Source organism: Macaca fascicularis, chromosome 8, assembly GCF_037993035.2.
Source record: "Macaca fascicularis isolate 582-1 chromosome 8, T2T-MFA8v1.1".
In the NCBI taxonomy this organism is placed as follows: domain Eukaryota; kingdom Metazoa; phylum Chordata; class Mammalia; order Primates; family Cercopithecidae; genus Macaca; species Macaca fascicularis.
Genome location: NC_088382.1, coordinates 76,465,145 through 76,482,210, shown reverse-complemented (window position 1 = coordinate 76,482,210; position 17,066 = coordinate 76,465,145). Strand labels below are relative to the sequence as shown.

General features: G+C 42.5%; 1 pseudogene; it reads right to left on the bottom strand.

Moving 5' to 3' along the window:
- Window positions 1-12,825: 12,825 nt before the first annotated feature.
- On the bottom strand, window positions 12,826-13,873 carry LOC123575214 (adenylate kinase isoenzyme 6-like; annotated as a pseudogene).
- Between the last annotated feature and the right edge of the window lie 3,193 nt (window positions 13,874-17,066).

Below are 17,066 nucleotides of genomic sequence, written 5' to 3'. Positions count from 1 at the left end.
TTTGAAGCAATTGTGAATGGGAGTTCACTCATAATTTGGCTCTCTTTTGTCTGTTATTGGTGTATAGGAATGCTTGTGATTTTTGCACATTGATTTTGTATCCTGAGACTTTGCTGAAGTTGCTTATCAGCTGAAGGAGATTTTGGATTGAGACGATGGGGTTTTCTAAATAAACAATCATGTCATCTGCAAGCAGGGACAATCTGACTTCCTCTTTTCCTCACTGAATATCCTTTATTTCTTTCTCCTGCCTGATTGCCATGGCCAGAACTTCCAACACTATGTTGAATAGGAGTGGTGAGAGAGGGCGTCCCTGTCTTGTGCCAGTTTTCAAAGGGAATGTTTCCAATTTTTGCCCATTCAGTGTGATATTGGCTGTGGGTTTGTCATAAATAGCTCTTATTATTTTGAGATACGTCCCATCAATATCTAGTTTATTGAGAGTTTTTAGCATGAAGGGCTGTTGAATTTTGTTGAAGGCCTTTTCTGCATCTGTTGAAATAATCATGTGGTTTTCGTCTTTGGTTCTGTTTATATGCTGGATTACATTTATTGATTTGCATATGTTGAACCAGCCTTGCATCCCAGGGATGAAGCCCACTTGATAATGGTGGATAAGCTTTTTGATGTGCTGCTGGATTTGGTCTGCCAGTATTTTATTGAGGATTTTTGCATCGATGTTCATCAGGGATATTGGTCTAAAATTCTCTTTTTTTGTTGTGTCTCTGCCAGGCTTTGGTATCAGGATGATGCCGGCCTCATAAAATGAGTTAGGGAGGATTCCCTCTTTTTCTATTGATTGGAATAGTTTCAGAAGGAATGGTACCAGCTCCTCCTTGTACCTCTGGTAGAATTTGGCTGTGAATCCATCTGGTCCTGGACTGTTTTTGGTTGGTAGGCTATTAATTATTGCCTCAATTTCAGAGCCTGTTATTGGTCTATTCAGGGATTCAACTTCTTCCTGGTTTAGTCTTGGGAGGGTGTGTGTGTCCAGGAATTTATCCATTTCTTCTAGATTTTCTAGTTTATTTGTGTAGAGGTATTTATAGTATTCTCTGATGGTAGTTTGTATTTCTGTGGGATTGGTGGTGATATCCCCTTTATGTTTTTTTACTGTGTCTATTTGATTCTTCTCTCTTTTCTTCTTTATTAGTCTTGCTAGCAGTCTATCAATTTTGTTGATCTTTTCAAAAAACCAACTCCTGGATTCATTGATTTTTTTGAAGGGTTTTTTGTGTCTCTATCTCCTTCAGTCTGCTCTGATCTTAGTTATTTCTTGCCTTCTGCTAGCTTTTGAATGTGTTTGCTCTTGCTTCTCTGGTTCTTTTAATTGTGATGTTAGGGTGTCAATTTTAGATCTTTCCTGCTTTCTCTTGTGGGCATTTAGTACTATAAATTTCCCTCTACACACTGCTTTAAATGTGTCCCAGAGATTCTGGTACATTGTGTCTTTGTTCTCATTGGTTTCAAAGAACATCTTTGTTTCTGCCTTCATTTTGTTATGTACTCAGTAGTCATTCAGTAGCAGGTTGTTCAGTTTCCATGTAGTTGAGTGGTTTTGAGTGAGGTTCTTAATCCTGAGTTCTAGTTTGATTGCACTGTGGTCTGAGAGACAGTTTGTTATAATTTCTGTTCTTTTACATCTGCTGAGGAGTGCTTTACTTCCAACTATGTGGTCAATTTTGGAATAAGTGCATTGTGGTGCTGAGAAGAATGCATATTCTGTTGATTTGGGGTGGAGAGTTCTGTAGATGTCTATTAGGTCCACTTGGTGCACAGCTGAGTTCAATTCCTGGATATCCTTGTTAACTTTCTGTCTTGTTGATCTGTCTAATGTTGACAGTGAGGTGTTAAAGTCTCCCATTATTATTGTGTGGGAGTCTAAGTCTCTTTGTAGGTCTCTAAGGACTTGCTTTATGAATCTGGGTGCTCCTGTATTGGGTGCATATATATTTAGGATAGTTAGCTCTTCTTGTTGAATTGATCCCTTTACCATTATGTAATGACCTTCTTTGTCTCTTTTGATCTTTGTTGGTTTAAAGTCTGTTTTATCAGAGACTTGGATTGCAACCCCTGCTTTTTTTTGTTTTCCATTTGCTTTTTAGATCTTCCTCCATCCCTTTATTTTGAGCCTATGTGTATCTGCATGTGAGATGGGTCTCCAGAATACAGCACACTGATGGGTCTTGACTCTTTATCCAATTTGCCAGCCTGTGTCTTTTAATTGGAGCATTTAGCCCATTTACATTTACAGTTAATATTGTTATATGTGAATTTGATGCTGTCGTTATGATGCTAGCTGATTATTTTGCTCGTTAGTTGATGCAGTTTCTTCCTAGCATTAATGGTCTTTACAATTTGGCATGTTTTTGCAGTGGCTGGTACCGGTTGTTCCTTTCCATGTTTAGTGCTTCCTTCTGGAGCTCTTGTAAGGTAGGTCTGTTGGTGACAAAATCTCTTAGCATTTGCTTGTCTGTAAAGGATTTTATTTCTCCTTCACTTATGAAGCTTAGTTTGGCTGGATATGAAATTCTGGGTTGAAAATTCTTTTCTTTAAGAATGTTGAGGCCAGGCACAGTGGTTCAAGCCTGTAATCCCAGCACTTTGGGAGGTCGAGACGGGCGAATCACGAGGTCAGGAGATCGAGACCATCCTGGCTAACACAGTGAAACCCCGTTTCTACTAAAAAAAATACAAAAAACTAGCCGGGCGAGGTGGCGGGTGCCTGTAGTCCCAGCTACTCAGGAGGCTGAGGCAGGAGAATGGTGTAAACCTGGGAGGCGGAGCTTGCAGTGAGCTGAGATCCGGCCACTGCACTCCAGCCCGGGCGACAGAGTGAGACTCTGTCTCAAAATAAATAAATAAATAAAATAAAATAAAATAAAAGAATGTTGAATATTGGCCCCCACTCTCTTCTGGCTTGTAGAGTTTCTGCCGAAAGATCTGCTGTTAGTCTGATGGGCTTCCTTTTGTGGGTAACCTGACCTTTCTCTCTGGCTGCCCTTAACATTTTTTCCTTCATTTCAACTTTGGTGAATCTAACAATTATGCATCTTGGAGTTGCTCTTCTCGAGGAGTATCTTTGTGTGGCGTTCTCTGTATTACCTGAATTTGAATGTTGGCCTGCCTTGCTAGGTTGGGGAAGTTTTCCTGGATAATATCCTGAAGAATGTTTTCCAACTTGGTTCCATTCTTCCCGTCATTTTCAGGTACACCAATCAGATGTAGATTTGGTCTTTTCACATAGTCCCATATTTCTTGGAGGCTTTGTTTGTTTCTTTTCACTCTTTTTTCTCTAAACTTCTCTTCTTGCTTCATTTCATTCATTTGATCTTCAATCACTGATACCCTTTCTTCCAGTTGATCGAATCAGCTACTGTGCCTGTGTCACGTAGTTCTCGTGCCATGGTTTTCAGCTCCATCAGGTCGGTTAAGGACTTCTCTACACTGGTTATTCTAGTTAGCCATTCATATAATCTTTTTTCAAGGTTTTTAGCTTCTTTATGATGGGTTCGAACATCCTCCTTTAGCTCAGAGAAGTCCAATTGTCTGAAGCCTTCTTCTCTCAACTCGTCAAAGTCATTCTCTGTCCAGCTTTGTTCCATTGCTGGCGAGCAGCCGCGTTCCTTTGGAGGAGAAGAAGTGCTCTAATTTTTAGAATTTTCAGCTTTTCTGCTCTGATTTCTCCCCATCTTTGTGGTTTTATCTACCTTTGGTCTTTGATTATGGTGACGTACAGATGGGGTTTTGGTGTTGATGTCCTTTCTGTTTGTTAGTTTTCCTTCTAACAGTGAGGACCCTCAGCTGCAGGTCTGTTGGAGTTTGCTGGAGGTCCACTTCAGACCCTGTTTGCCTGGGTATCACCAGCGGAGGCTGCAAAACAGCGAATATTGCAGAACAGCAAATGTTGTTGCCTGATCATTCTTCTGGAAGCTTCATCTCAGAGGGGCATCTGGCTGTGTGAGGTGTCAGTCGGCCCCTACTGGGAGGTACCTCCCAGTTAGGCTACATGGGCATCAGGGACCCACTTGAGGAGGCAGTCTGTCTGTTCTCAGACCTTAAACTCTGTGCTGGGAGAACTAGTACTCTCTTCAAAGCTCAGCTGGAAATGCAGAAATCACCCATCTTCTGTGTTGCTCATGCTGGGAGCTATAGACTGGAGCTGTTCCTATTCAGTCATCTTAGAACCCTCCAGTTGTTGTCAGTTCTTTAGTGGAGACAGTGTATCAGGCAAGTGTTTGTGTACAAGCTGCTAGCTGTCCTTGTGTGACTCATGTAGCAAACCATGGTTTGATAAAATTTCCTGTGATAGTTCCTTTTATCAGGCAAATCATGCCTGAGAGCCTCCCCCTACCTCCATGACCTCTTGGCTCTATTTTGTTAAGGATGACATAAGTGACTCCATTTTGATTCTCACAACTTTTCCCACTGCAAAACCTTCCACTACTTTGAACTTGGGTGAACCTGATCCATATATTTTAGACTTGGAGTTGGCATCCATTGATATCTCTATAGTAAACAAATTGAGGCATTTACTCATCAGGTAGTTGTCAATATTGTATACCTCTTTCTTTGAGAATTGCACCCAGTCACAGAGGATGACTCCAGGAAGCCATGTTTATTCTCTTTGAACTTGTCCTCTTGCCACCTTTGTGTGGACCACGGTGGATATCTAACCCAAACTACTGCCTTTTGGAAACAGAAATTGGGCTTTGCTCTGAGGCCAGAGGAAAGGTGTAAACTCTGGATATCTGTGATAGTTCTCATGGCCCAGGGGATAAAATTGAAGGGAAGTCAGTAGAAATAAATGAAACTGGTGGTCTGGCAGAGGCCTTGGTGCCTGAATGCACATCCAGTGTAAAGAGTTTTAGCTGGAAGCGGGCACAAGTGCTTTTACCATGGTCCACACCTGGTGGGTCTGTGGTCATGCATACATGAGAGTAAGGGCCAGTGGGACGGGAGGGTGGACTGGGGTTGAAGAGAGTGTTGGAAGAGGAAGAAGGGATGTTGGGGATTGAGACAGAGAATAAAGAGGCCGAGCTCAGGAGGGAGGGATGATTGCCTGTCTCCCACCTTGCCTCTCTCAGGCCAACGCCATGCCTGTCTTGGAGTCAGTGAGACAGCTCAGTCTCCATCTGATAAAGTTCCTGTTGGCTTAAGTTTATGTAGGTTTTGGTCATTTTCAATTGAAAAGGAGGGCCGGGTGTGGTGGCTCACATCTGTTATCCCAGCACTTTGGGAGGCTGATGTGGGAGGATCGCTTGAGGCCAAGAGTTTGAGACCAGCTTTAAACACATCAAGACCTCTCTATAAAATAAAATAAAATAAAATAAAATAAAATACAATAAAGATTAGTTGGGTGTGGTGGCACATGCCTGTAATGTCAACACTTTGGAAGGCTGAGGTGGAAGGATCCCTTGAGCTCATGAGTTCGAGACTGCAGTGAGCTATTATATGATTGTGCCACTGGACTCCAACCTGGGACACAGAGTGAGACACTGTCTCTAAAATAATAATAAATAAAAAGATAGTGTCGAAAAGTCTTCTTTGTGCCTGCTGTCTATAAATTTTGTGATCTCCCCAGTGACACATTTTTAGATAATAAAAAGTTTAGAGGAGTACCTAGTGCAATGGAAGTGAAGATCCAAAATTGTTTTAACAGACTGGACTGTTGTACAAAATCTACAAGATGAAATTTAACAAAACCAAATGTAATCATATATTTTTACATTAACACAAATAATTGATTTGGTACAGAATGGGGCTGACATGCTTTAGCAGCAAATTAATAAAAAGGAATCTAGGGTTTTGGCTAACCACATGCTTAATAGAGGCAATATTGAAGAGCAGGGCGTAAAAGACACAACGTTTCAAGGACATGATGCTAAACCAAAATTAAGAACACTCAGGGAAACCCAAAAGCCAATCAGGATTACTTGGACTTAATCCCAAGGGATCCAGACTGGATTAGGTGTTAGCTAAGAAAACCCAAATTTAATCAATCACAGTTATTGAGCCTGAAACACACAGATAAATGGTTAATGTCAAGAAACATGTCCAGAGCAAAACAGTTCTTGGCGGGCTGCAGTGGCTCACACCTGTAATCCCAAGACTTTGGGAGGTGGGTGGATCACTTGAACCCAGGAGTTCAAGACCAGCCTGGGCAACATCGCAAAACTTTGTCTGTACTAAAAATACAAAAATTAACTGAGCATGGTGGCACATGCCTGTGGTCCCAGCTACTTGGGAGGCTGAGGTGGGAAGATCGCTTGAGCCTGGGAGGTCAAGGCTGCAGTGGGGATTGAGACAGAGGATAAAGTGATTGTGCCACTGCACTCCAGCCTCAGCAACACAGTGAGACCCTGTCAAAAAAAAAAAAAAAAAAAAAAAAAAAAAAAAAAGAAAGAAAGAAAAAAAAGAGAAAAGAGAAACAGTTCTCAAGAGATCATTTTTACCTGTTTGAAATATTTTTTAAATGGTAAAAATAGTACACACTTATTATAACAAACTCAAAAATTATAGAGGAGTATACAGAAAAAGTGAAACCCACTTCCCCCAATCTAGTATCACTTCCTAAAAGCAATCATTGTTTAAAGATTGGAGGTTTTTTTGCAGATTTTTTTCATGCTTTGTCACACATATATTTACATATACATGTATGAGATTTTTAAACAATAGAAATGGAGTCACACTATGCACACACACGTGTGCCGACATTTATAGTTCTTCTTTTAGCAGATATGTAGGAGATCACTGTGTTATAGAAATTTATCCAGTCTTCTTGATAGATCCATCGCTTACTTACATTATTTAAAATTAGACTCAATGCAGCAAAGTGCATCCTTGTGATGTATCTTTATACATATCTTCTAATATTTTTATAGGTTGCATTACTAGCTGCAGAAGTGCTAGTCATAGCATATGTATGTTTTAAATTTTGAGGGTTTTTTTTTCCAAATTGTCTACCAAAAATTCTTAATCTGTTGACACTTTCAGTAATAGGCCATGAGGGCTTATTCCCCACACCCTTTGCAATACTCGATATTATCAGTTTTAATTTTTTGCTGAAATGATCTTGTTTGGCTTTTGTGCTCAACACCCAGAATCTTGATCGTATTAGACTATTAGGGCCCTCCTAGCCCAGGTACTTTGCAGTTCGTGGAGGGGTGGATGGCTGAGGCCTCATTTTGGAATGCAAACAGTGTAACCCACATGGAGCAGTAAGTATATGCCACACCTGTGAGTACTGGTGTCAGCTTCTGTCCAGGACAAGGTTAAGCCTAAGGTCAACTCTGTTCTGGTCTCGGTTCCTCTTTTCCCAGGTCCAGGGAACTCACTGCTGAGGGTTCCATCCTGACTGCACACCAGTGCTCACTTACTGCTGTTTTTACGTTTGACTTCTACATTTACTGAAAGGGCAGTCAACTGATGTCAAAGGAAGACTTCATTTTTTAATTTTTTTTTTTTTTTTAATTTTTAGAGACAGGTCTTGTTCTGTTGCCCAGGCTGGAGTACAGTGGTTTGATAACAGCTCACTGCAGCCTTGAACTCCTGTACACAGGTGATTCTCCTGCCTCAGCCTCCTAAGTAGCTGGTGCCACAGGCACATGACACCACACTTGGCTGATTAAAAAAAAAAAAAAATTTTTTTTTTTTTGGTTGAAACAGGGTCCTGCTATGTTACCCAGGCTGGGCTTGAACTTCTGGCCTCAAGTGATCCTCCCACCTTGGCCTCCCAAAGTGCTGGGATTACAGGGGTAAGCTACCATGCCTGGCCACAGTGGGAGACTCTTTCTTTCCGGGGTTCTCTGTAAAATGCTTGCCACGTGCTTGACCAGCGAGTGGCTGTGTTTCCCTCTCCAATCTGAGAGTTCTGAAGATCTAGCCCACCAAAGGCACTAGAATAAGCCCTGTCTGGGCTGGGTGCGGTTGCTCATGCTTGTAATCCCAGCACTTTGGGAGGCTGAGGTGGGTGGATCACTTGAGGTCAGGAGTTTGAGCCTGACCAGCCTAGCCAACATGGCAAAACCCTGTCTCTACTAAAAATAAGACAATTAGCTGAGTGTGTGCCTGTGGTCCCAGCTACTCGGGAGGCCAATATCGCACCACTGCACTCCAGCCTGGGAGACAGAGTGAGACTAAAAAAAAAAGAGCCCTGTCTGAGGAAGCTACATTTAGGCTGAAAGCTAAGCAGTGCTCAGACTCTAGCATGGGTACGAATCACCAGGGGAGCTTGTTAAGATGCAGATTCTGATTCTGAAGGTCTGGGATGGAATGTGGCTTGTCCTGGGCACACTGTGGAGTTAGAGCAGAATTGCCTTAAGGAGAGCAGAAGTTCCTGACCAGGATGCATTAGAATTATGAGCAGCTCAGGTCCTCCCCTAGACTATTTAAATTCAATTACTAAGGGTTCAGGCACAGGTATTTAAAAACACCTTTGGTGGTTAAAATATGCTAGGGTTGTGGGAGGTTGAGGCTGCAGTAAGCTGTGATCACACCACAGCACTCCAGCCCGGGCAACAGAGCAAGACTCTGTCTCAAAAAAAAAAAAAAGAAAAAGAAAAAAAAAAAAAAAAAGCTAGGGTTGAGAGCCATGGATGTGGCACAGTAATTCTCAAATTGTCCCCAGAGAGCAGCATCAGCATCACCTGAGAACTTGCTAGACATGCGAGTTCTTGGCCCCATCCTGTCTGCCAAATCAGGAACTGTGGGACAGGGCCCAGCGTCTGTTTGAACAAGCTCTTTAGGGGATGCTCATCCTCACCACTGTTGAATGGAGCATCTTGATAAACATTCACAAGCCTGGATCCCAGCCTCATTCTTTCTAATTCCAAAATCTTGGAGTGGTTCCCAGAAGTATGTGGCTTTAAAAGCACCCATAAGGTGCTGATTCAGTGGCTGAGCAGAGGGGTGGCAGCTCTCAGCATGAGTGGGGGCTTATGTATGGCCTCCTGGCTCATGCTGTACAGTGTTCATCCATCACCTCTCAGGGGTCAAACTCAGACAAGATGCTGATGATGTTACTGTCGAACACTTACTATGTACCAGGCAGTTTATACATGAGCCCTACAACAACCCGGAAAGGTGGGCCTATCATGGTTTTACGAAAGTAAGTCTCTAACCCAGGTCCGTCATGACTCTAAAACCCTGGCTTTCCACCATCTCAGAGTATCAGTTTTGGCAGATTAGGGGGGCACCAGGCTGTGGGCCTCTGAGAAACCTCTGTTGTGTAATCTTCAGTGGCTTATTTTGTGAAATTGGAGATATATTCGTAATTTTAGCAGTATAACATTCTCCTTTCAGTTCCTCTGAGGGAAAGAGAGGTGGTTTCAATCTTTAACTTATGCAAAGCGATGTTCTTTGTCTGTGAAGAGGACTCCTTTAATGAGAGGGCAGGTGCTTGGTATGTCAGGTTGTTAGAAAAAATACAGGATATCCAGTTAAATTTGACTTTACAATAAATAGAAAATAGGCTTTAAAAATTATAAGTATGTCCCAAATATTGCATGAGGCATATTTATACTAAAAATTAGTTTTTATTAATAGAGATTCAAATCTAACTGAGCATCCTGTATTTTTATTTGCTACATCAGGCAAGCCTATTACAGTGAGTTTTCTGGCTCTAGTAATGAACCTGCCTCATTCTTCTGCAACCAGGGATGCTCATGTGTTAGAAGATGTGGCCAGGACTTGAGAAGGAGCAGAACTAAAACTTACCTGTCAGGCTCTGCAATGACTGAGACAATCAGACACAGCCTGAACCTAATAACCCTTAAAAAAAAATAGCACTTATGTGCCAAGCACTATGCTATGAGTCTTTCATTCACTATTTTATTTAATTCTCACAGTCCTATGACTAGGCCCAGTAGTAGTATCACTATTTTACAGATGGGAAAAGTGAGGCCAAGAAAAGCTTAGTGATTGGTCTAAGGCAGGATTTCTCAGTTGCAGCACTATCAGCATTTGGGGCCAAATAATTCCTTAAGCAGTTTATTTTTATTTTATTTTTTGAGACAGGGTCTCACTCTGTCACCCAGGCTGGAGTGCAGTGGCACGATCATGACTCACTGGTTATTTTTTGTATTTTTTTGTAGAGATGGAATTTCACCATGTTGCCTGGGCTGGTCTCGAACTCGTGGGCTCAATGTGATCTGCCCGCCCTGGGATCCCAAATTGCCGGGAATAGAGAGTGAGACACTGTGCCTGGCTAATTCTTTGCTGTGTGGTCTGTCCTGTGCATTTTAGGATGTGTAGCAGCACCCCTGGCCCTTATCTTGAGGGAGACAGGTGACAAACAGGATAAGTAAGTAGAATATAAAGCATATTAGAGAGTGATAAGGTAAAAAAAAAAAAAAAAAAAAAAAAGGAGAAAAAATAAAGCAAGGAAGAGAGAATATGAGGGCTTGGAATGGATACTTGAACTTTTAAATTGGGTGACCTGGAAAATCAACCTCATTGAAAAGGCGATCTTTGTGTGAGGGAGCTGCAGCTATCTTGGGGAAGAGCATTTCAGGCAAGGGAACAGCTGGTGCAAAAGCCTGGAGGCAGAGATTTTTCTGTGTCTTTGAGGACTATTCTGGAGTCACTGGAATGGGATGAGTGGGGACGGGGATGGGTAGTAGGAGGTGATTTCCAAGAGGTAGCAGGAGGTAGGGTGACCATATAATTTGTAATCCAAATGGGGCTAAGTGGTCACTGTTAAAACTATGCTGGGACAACAGATACAAACTAGGATTATCCCAGGCATGCTGGGTTAGTAAGGATTTAGTCATTACTCTAAGTGACTTGGCTTTGGGCAGAGCTGCAACATGACCTGACTCGAGACCTCTGTTTTGATTACTCTGTTGAAAGGGACTCAAGGCCAGTAAGGCTGAATTAGGGAGAATAGCTTGCGGGGGCGCCACCACAATACCCAAAGTGAGAGAAGATGGGGGCGTAGATCAGGGGCAATGGCAAAGGGGCCCTGAAAACTGGTCAAATTCTGGATATAATTTGAAGGTAGAACCAATAGGATTTCTGACCCTTACTAGGCTATGGGTGTGAAAGAAAGACAGGAGTAAAGACGGCACCAGCAGAAAATGGAAAGAGGAAGAAATGTGGGAGGAAGATCGTGTTGCAGGTCAAGTTCACAGGAAGCAGACCCAGATGAAATGAGCATGCGAGAGGTTTGCTGGCCAGGGCTTTTGTGATCAATACCTGAGAGAGAAGCAGAACAAGAAGGATGTGTTGGAGGAAGTTGCTGGGTAGCCACTTGGTCCCAACAAGGGACTTGACCAACCCGATGGAGGAACTCTGAAGTTGGTCAGGCCCTTCAGAGTTACTCCAATGGGGCAAGTCAGCCAGGTCTCACACTTGACTTTCTAAATGACTGTCGCTGAGTGAAGGTAGTTCTGGGAAGGGTTAGACCTCAGGCAAGGTGGCTCTCCTCCGTGGAAGTCAAGCTCTGGAGTGGGGTTGGGTTGTCAGTCACCAACACTCTCAGTGGCTGGGGAAAAGGGTGCCTTGGTCCCAGAGAATCTGGGTAGTGACTACAGCATCCATTACAGATCAGGCGCTCAGTTTTGTACCTAGGAAGTTTGAGACAGCCCCTAGATAGTCAAGGGGCGATGCTAAGTGACTCTTGTCCCTTTTCTGCTGACTCCAGGGGCCAGCACAGCCTCTGAGTTCCTTCAAGGTGGCTTGCAACCCTTAACTCTTTCCTAGCTTATGCTGAACTTCCGGAGCAGCATATTCCATAGAAATACAGTCCCAGACACACGGCTAACTTATTATTATTATTATTATTACTATTATTGAGCAAATCTTGCTCTGTCATCCATGCTGAGTGCAGTGGGATGATCACAGCTCACCACAGCCTCGAACTCCTGGGCTCAAGGGATTCTCCCACCTCAGCCTCCCGAGTAGCTGAGACCACAGGCATGTGCCACCGTGACTGACTAATTTTTTAATCTTATTTTTTGTAGAAATGGGGCCCTTACTATGTTGCCAAGGCTGGTTTTGAATGCCTGGACTCAAGGGATCCTCCAGCCTTGGTTTCCCAAAGTGCTAGGATTGCAGGTGTGAGCTACCATGCCCAGCTATGCATATCTAACTTAAAGTGGTATTCTATTCACATTTTAAAAGTTCAAAGAAATGGGTGAAATTTAATAATGTATTTTTTTTGAAACAAGCCTTGTTAAATGTTTGAACTGTTATATAAGCATTTTTTTCCTATTTCTTTGAAAAAAAGATAAAATTACGCAAAAATGCTTATGCTAAACAATAGGCTGGACACAATGGCTCACACTTGTAATCCCAGCACTTTGAGAGGCCAAGGCAGGTGGATTGCTTAGACCTAGGAGTTCAAGACCAGTCTGGGCAACATGGCGAAACTCCGTCTCTACAAAAAATACAAAAATTAGCCAGATGTGGTGGTGGGCACCTGTAGGTAGTGGCAGCTACTCAAGAGGCTGAGGTGAGAAGATTCCTTGAGCCTCGGAGATCAAGGCTGCAGTGAGCCGAGATCATGCCACTGTACTCCAGCCTGGGTGACAGAGGGAGCCCCCATCTAAAAAAAAAAAAGAAGAAGCTACCATTTTCCAGTTATCTTTGAATGTTATCTTTTATGTTTTACTTTTCATTGTGAATCATTGTGAATATATACAAAGATGAAAAGTGGAGCATATAGTACAATGAATCCTCAGTTACTTATCACTGAACTTTAACAATGATCAACTCACTGCCAAACTTAAAAAAAAAAAAAACTTTTGTGTTTGTTTATTTATTTATTTATTTTTAAGATGGGGTCTCACTTTGTCACCCAGGCTGGAGTGCAGTGGTGTGATCTTGGCTCCCTGTAGCCTCCACCTCCCAGGCTGAAGAGACCCTCTCACCTCAGCCTCCTGAGTAGCTGGGACCACCTTTCTACTATCTACTGGTTAGTCTTGCAATATGATTTTACTAAAGTGTTACTTATTCTTGAACAATTTCTATGATGTCAGCAGAGAGATATCAACAAGAGTGATTATAAAGTAGCTAGTCTTGTAAGTCAAGAGTTAGGATCTTTGGTCCATTGCTCAGTCCATTTCAGGATCTGATCTATATTATTTTCTAGCTCTTATGGTTTATTGCTTGGCAGCTGATGCATGATTTCTTCCTTGCAGGATGCTGTGACTTATTAATAAAGAACTTGAAAAATCTTACACTGAGTATTGTCTATTAGTTTCTTCTCAGTATAACCCCTTGCTTCAAGTCTTTCATACAATACATTGGTATCTGTTCCCAGTACAAAAACTATAATATATGAAACCAGTGTTCAGGGAAGAAGTCACCAGCATGGTAATAAACAGTAACTACCTTCTCTCATTTGGTTATCTAACTCATCAACTACTCTTTATCTTCATCTAAAATGAGACAATCACTCTTCATCATAGCCATCACACAACTGCTCTTCTTGAGCTAAATCACCCACATTAATGTTGTATTTCAGTCCTGAATTTTTTTTTATTTTTATTTTATTTTTGAGACGGAGTAGTCTCACTCAGTCACCCAGGCTGGAGTGCAGTGGTGCTATGTTGGCTCACTGCAACCTCCGCCTCCCAGGTTCAAGCAATTCTCCTGCCTCAGCCTCCTGAGTGGCTGGGACTACAAGCATGTGCCACCACACCTGGCTAATTTTTGTATTTTTAGTAGAGATGGGGTTTCTCCATGTTGGCCAGGCTGGTCTTGAACTCCTGACCTCAAGTGATCTGCCTGCCTCAGCCTCTCAAAGTGCTGGAATTACAGGCGTGAGCCACCATGCTCGGCCTCAGTCCTGATTTTGATGTGAGTTTTTTGCCTAGTGTGTTTTTCCTATCCCTGGTTTACTGGTGAGCAGGATGTTTGGAAGCAACATGGTTCCTCGCTGTGATGGCTCTGAGTGCCTTGCTCACGCACCCTACCCTAAACACTACCCAAGCTTTTTCATCTATCTGTCCACATACTCCCTCATCCCATTTTATTTTGTAACCAATTCCAGATATCGTATGATTACATCTGTTTACATCTGTAAGTATTTGAGTGTGGATCTGAAAAAGTTTTTTTTTTTTTTTTTTTTTTTTTTTTTTTTACTTAGAAGAATGCTGTTTCGGCATCCTTTACTACTTCTGGTTTTTTGGTGAGATCAGAATTGCAAGTCAGGTCTCTAGGCTGAATGTTATGGCAAACTCTTATGTATTTAAACGGATGGCTTATTAATGACATGAGCAACCAGAGTTGCTATTAGCTGTTGATTTATGAAGCCACATGTTCAGCTTGTATGACGGATGTCATTAACATCAGGAGTGGCGGGCTCATTCATCTGTCTCTGCCCAGTGCTCTGCCGTCCTGAACGCGCTCAACAGATGGGGAATTTCATGGCCACAAATGGAATTGTTTATCCTCTCATTGTTCCCGTGTCAGCAATCAAACTAAATCCATTACCCACCAATAAAAAGATCAGCCTGCTGCCAGTTCAGCTGTGGAAGGGGCCAAAGCTATGTTGAAGGGATTTAGAGTTTTAGAAGGGATAAAAAAGTAATAAGAAGCCACATAAAAATTAAGATCCCAGAGAAGAGTCTGAGTCTTTCATTCTAAAGCTGAAGGCTTTAAAGGATTTAAAAGGAAAGGCCAAGTAATTCAATATTTTCTTTAACACAAAATATACTCTAGAGACCCCTCTTTATGGATAGTGCATAGCTTTTATTGTGTGTTGATGGCTTTATTATCTCATTGCAAAAAGTCACAAGCACTCAAACTAGGCTTTGAACAAGGAGGAAATGTCAGATCCATAATGGAAAAGCTGGTAAAACTTTAATAGCGTTACTACTGGTAGGAAGATTTTCTTTTGTGTGAATAAATAGTTGTCTGTTCTTATAAAGTTGTTCCTCTTTGGTTTAGCTAGCAGGTTCTCTGTACACTGATTTGTAAAAGGAGGTTCCTCAGTTCTGTGGACCCCCCAGGCTGCCCTCCCAACATTCTCAATGGACTGTGGACCATAAATTTTTATTTATTTATTTATTTATTTGTTTATTTATTTATTTAAGACAGGGTCTCGCTCTGTCACCCAGGCTGAAGAGCAGTGGCACAATCATGGCTCACTGCAGCCTCAACCTCCCAGGCTTAAGCAATCCTCCCACCTCGGCTCCCTGAGTAACTGGGACTACAGGCATGTGCCACCATGTCTATCTAATTTTTAAATTTTTTTTAGGGATAAGGTCTCACTATGTTGCCCAGACTGGTCTTGAACTCCTGGCCTCAAGGCATCCTCCTGCCTTGACCTCCCAAAATACTAGGATTACAGGCTTGAGCCCCTGTGCCTGGCCTGACCATGACTTTTAAAAGTGGACCTTGGACGCTTTTTGCTTTTTGCCAGATTGTTTTTATATCAGGATGTAACAGGCAAGAGACTTGGTGTCATCATTCACTGGTTATAGCTGAGTATCTGGGACATGCAGATTTCAAATTTATTTACTCAAAAAAGTTAGAGACGTTGGCCAATGGAAAATCAGGTTATCTGTAAAAAAAGAAATAAGACTGGTTGCATTGCTCTCTTTTTCATTCTATTCTGCAAATACTTAATGTACTACTGAATATGGCAGCTATTACGCTGGATGATAAGGATCTTAGATGATTAAGACAGTCTCCCCCTCTTAATAGATTAGATGGGGAGATAGACAAAAACACAAATGCTTGTAAGATGTGTTTACAGCACAGAGTGGTAAGTGGAGGCCTGAAGAGGATATTCTGAGAACTCAGAGGAGACCTCAAATTAGGGTTCCTTGACTTCCCTGGAGAGAAGGGTGGTGGAGAGGTGACAGGGCTAAGGAGTGAAGAATGGGCAGTAGTTTGCCATGAGGTTTGGAAGGTTATTTCAGGCACTGGTAAGAGCCTGAACAAAGCTATGGAGGCCTGAGATGGTTCCTGAGGGTGTGTGAAGCTGGGGAGACAGGAGACTGAAAATGGGGGAAAAGGCTAAACTATGATGGCCCTGCCGTCTGATGGGGCCATGGACCTTCTCTTGAAGTCCATGAGAAGCCACTGAAGGATTTTTCAGTAAGGAAAAGCTATGGTCAGACAATTTATCTTTTATCAAAGCACTCCTGGATGCAGGGTGGAGAATGGATTGCAGGGGGTTAAGAAATGGAAGCAGCGAAACTGTTAGGAAGCCGATTGCAGTAATCCAGGTGAGATGTGGAGGGCCTGAATCAAGGGGTATTCGAGTGTGTCTGTATGTTTGGGGTGAAGAGGAAGGTGTGATAATAACTCATAAGGTTGTTGAATTGAAAACCTTGAAAAATATGTAAAGTTCTTAGAATAGAACTTGTGTAAACTACACTGAATCAATGTTAACTCATATTTCTCTTTTTCCTCTTTGCGACAGTCTTAGTCAGCTTGGACTGCTATAACAAACTACCATAACCTGGGTTGCTTACTATCCATTTCTTACAGTTTTGGAGGCTGGGAATTCCAAAACCAAGCTCCCAGATGATTCAGTTTCCGGTGAAGGCTTTCTTCCCTGTTGGCAGGCAGCCAACTTCTCACTGTGTTCATGTGGTAGAGACAGAGAGCTCTGGTCCCTTATCTCCATTGTAAGGGCACTAATCCCACCATGGGGCCCCACCTTCATAACCTCATCTAAATCTAATCACCCCCCAAAGGCCCCACTTCCTAATACCATCACTTTGAGGGTTGGGGCTTCAACATATTATTTTTTGGATGACATAGACATGCGCTTCACAGCAGGGACTGAGTAAATCCCAGTGGTAATAGCATAGCAGAATGGAAAAGCAGGAAGAGGAGTAAATGGAGGCATATGAGGAGCCAGGAAAGAAGAAGGTCATAAGTGAGAGGGGAGAGCACCCCTCCACAACATCTCCTGAAGTCTCTGCCCTGTAGGAAGAAGGGGAGGTGAGTTTGGTATTGGAGGTCTTGTGAGATGGTGGGAGTTTTGGGGACATTGAGGTCACAGCTGCCCTGGGCAGCAGCTGTAGCTGAGCTTGACTATTTCATGGAGCTGTGAGTGAACAGTTTGCCGTTCTTTCTGGATGACCAGTTGTTTCTGCCAGCTT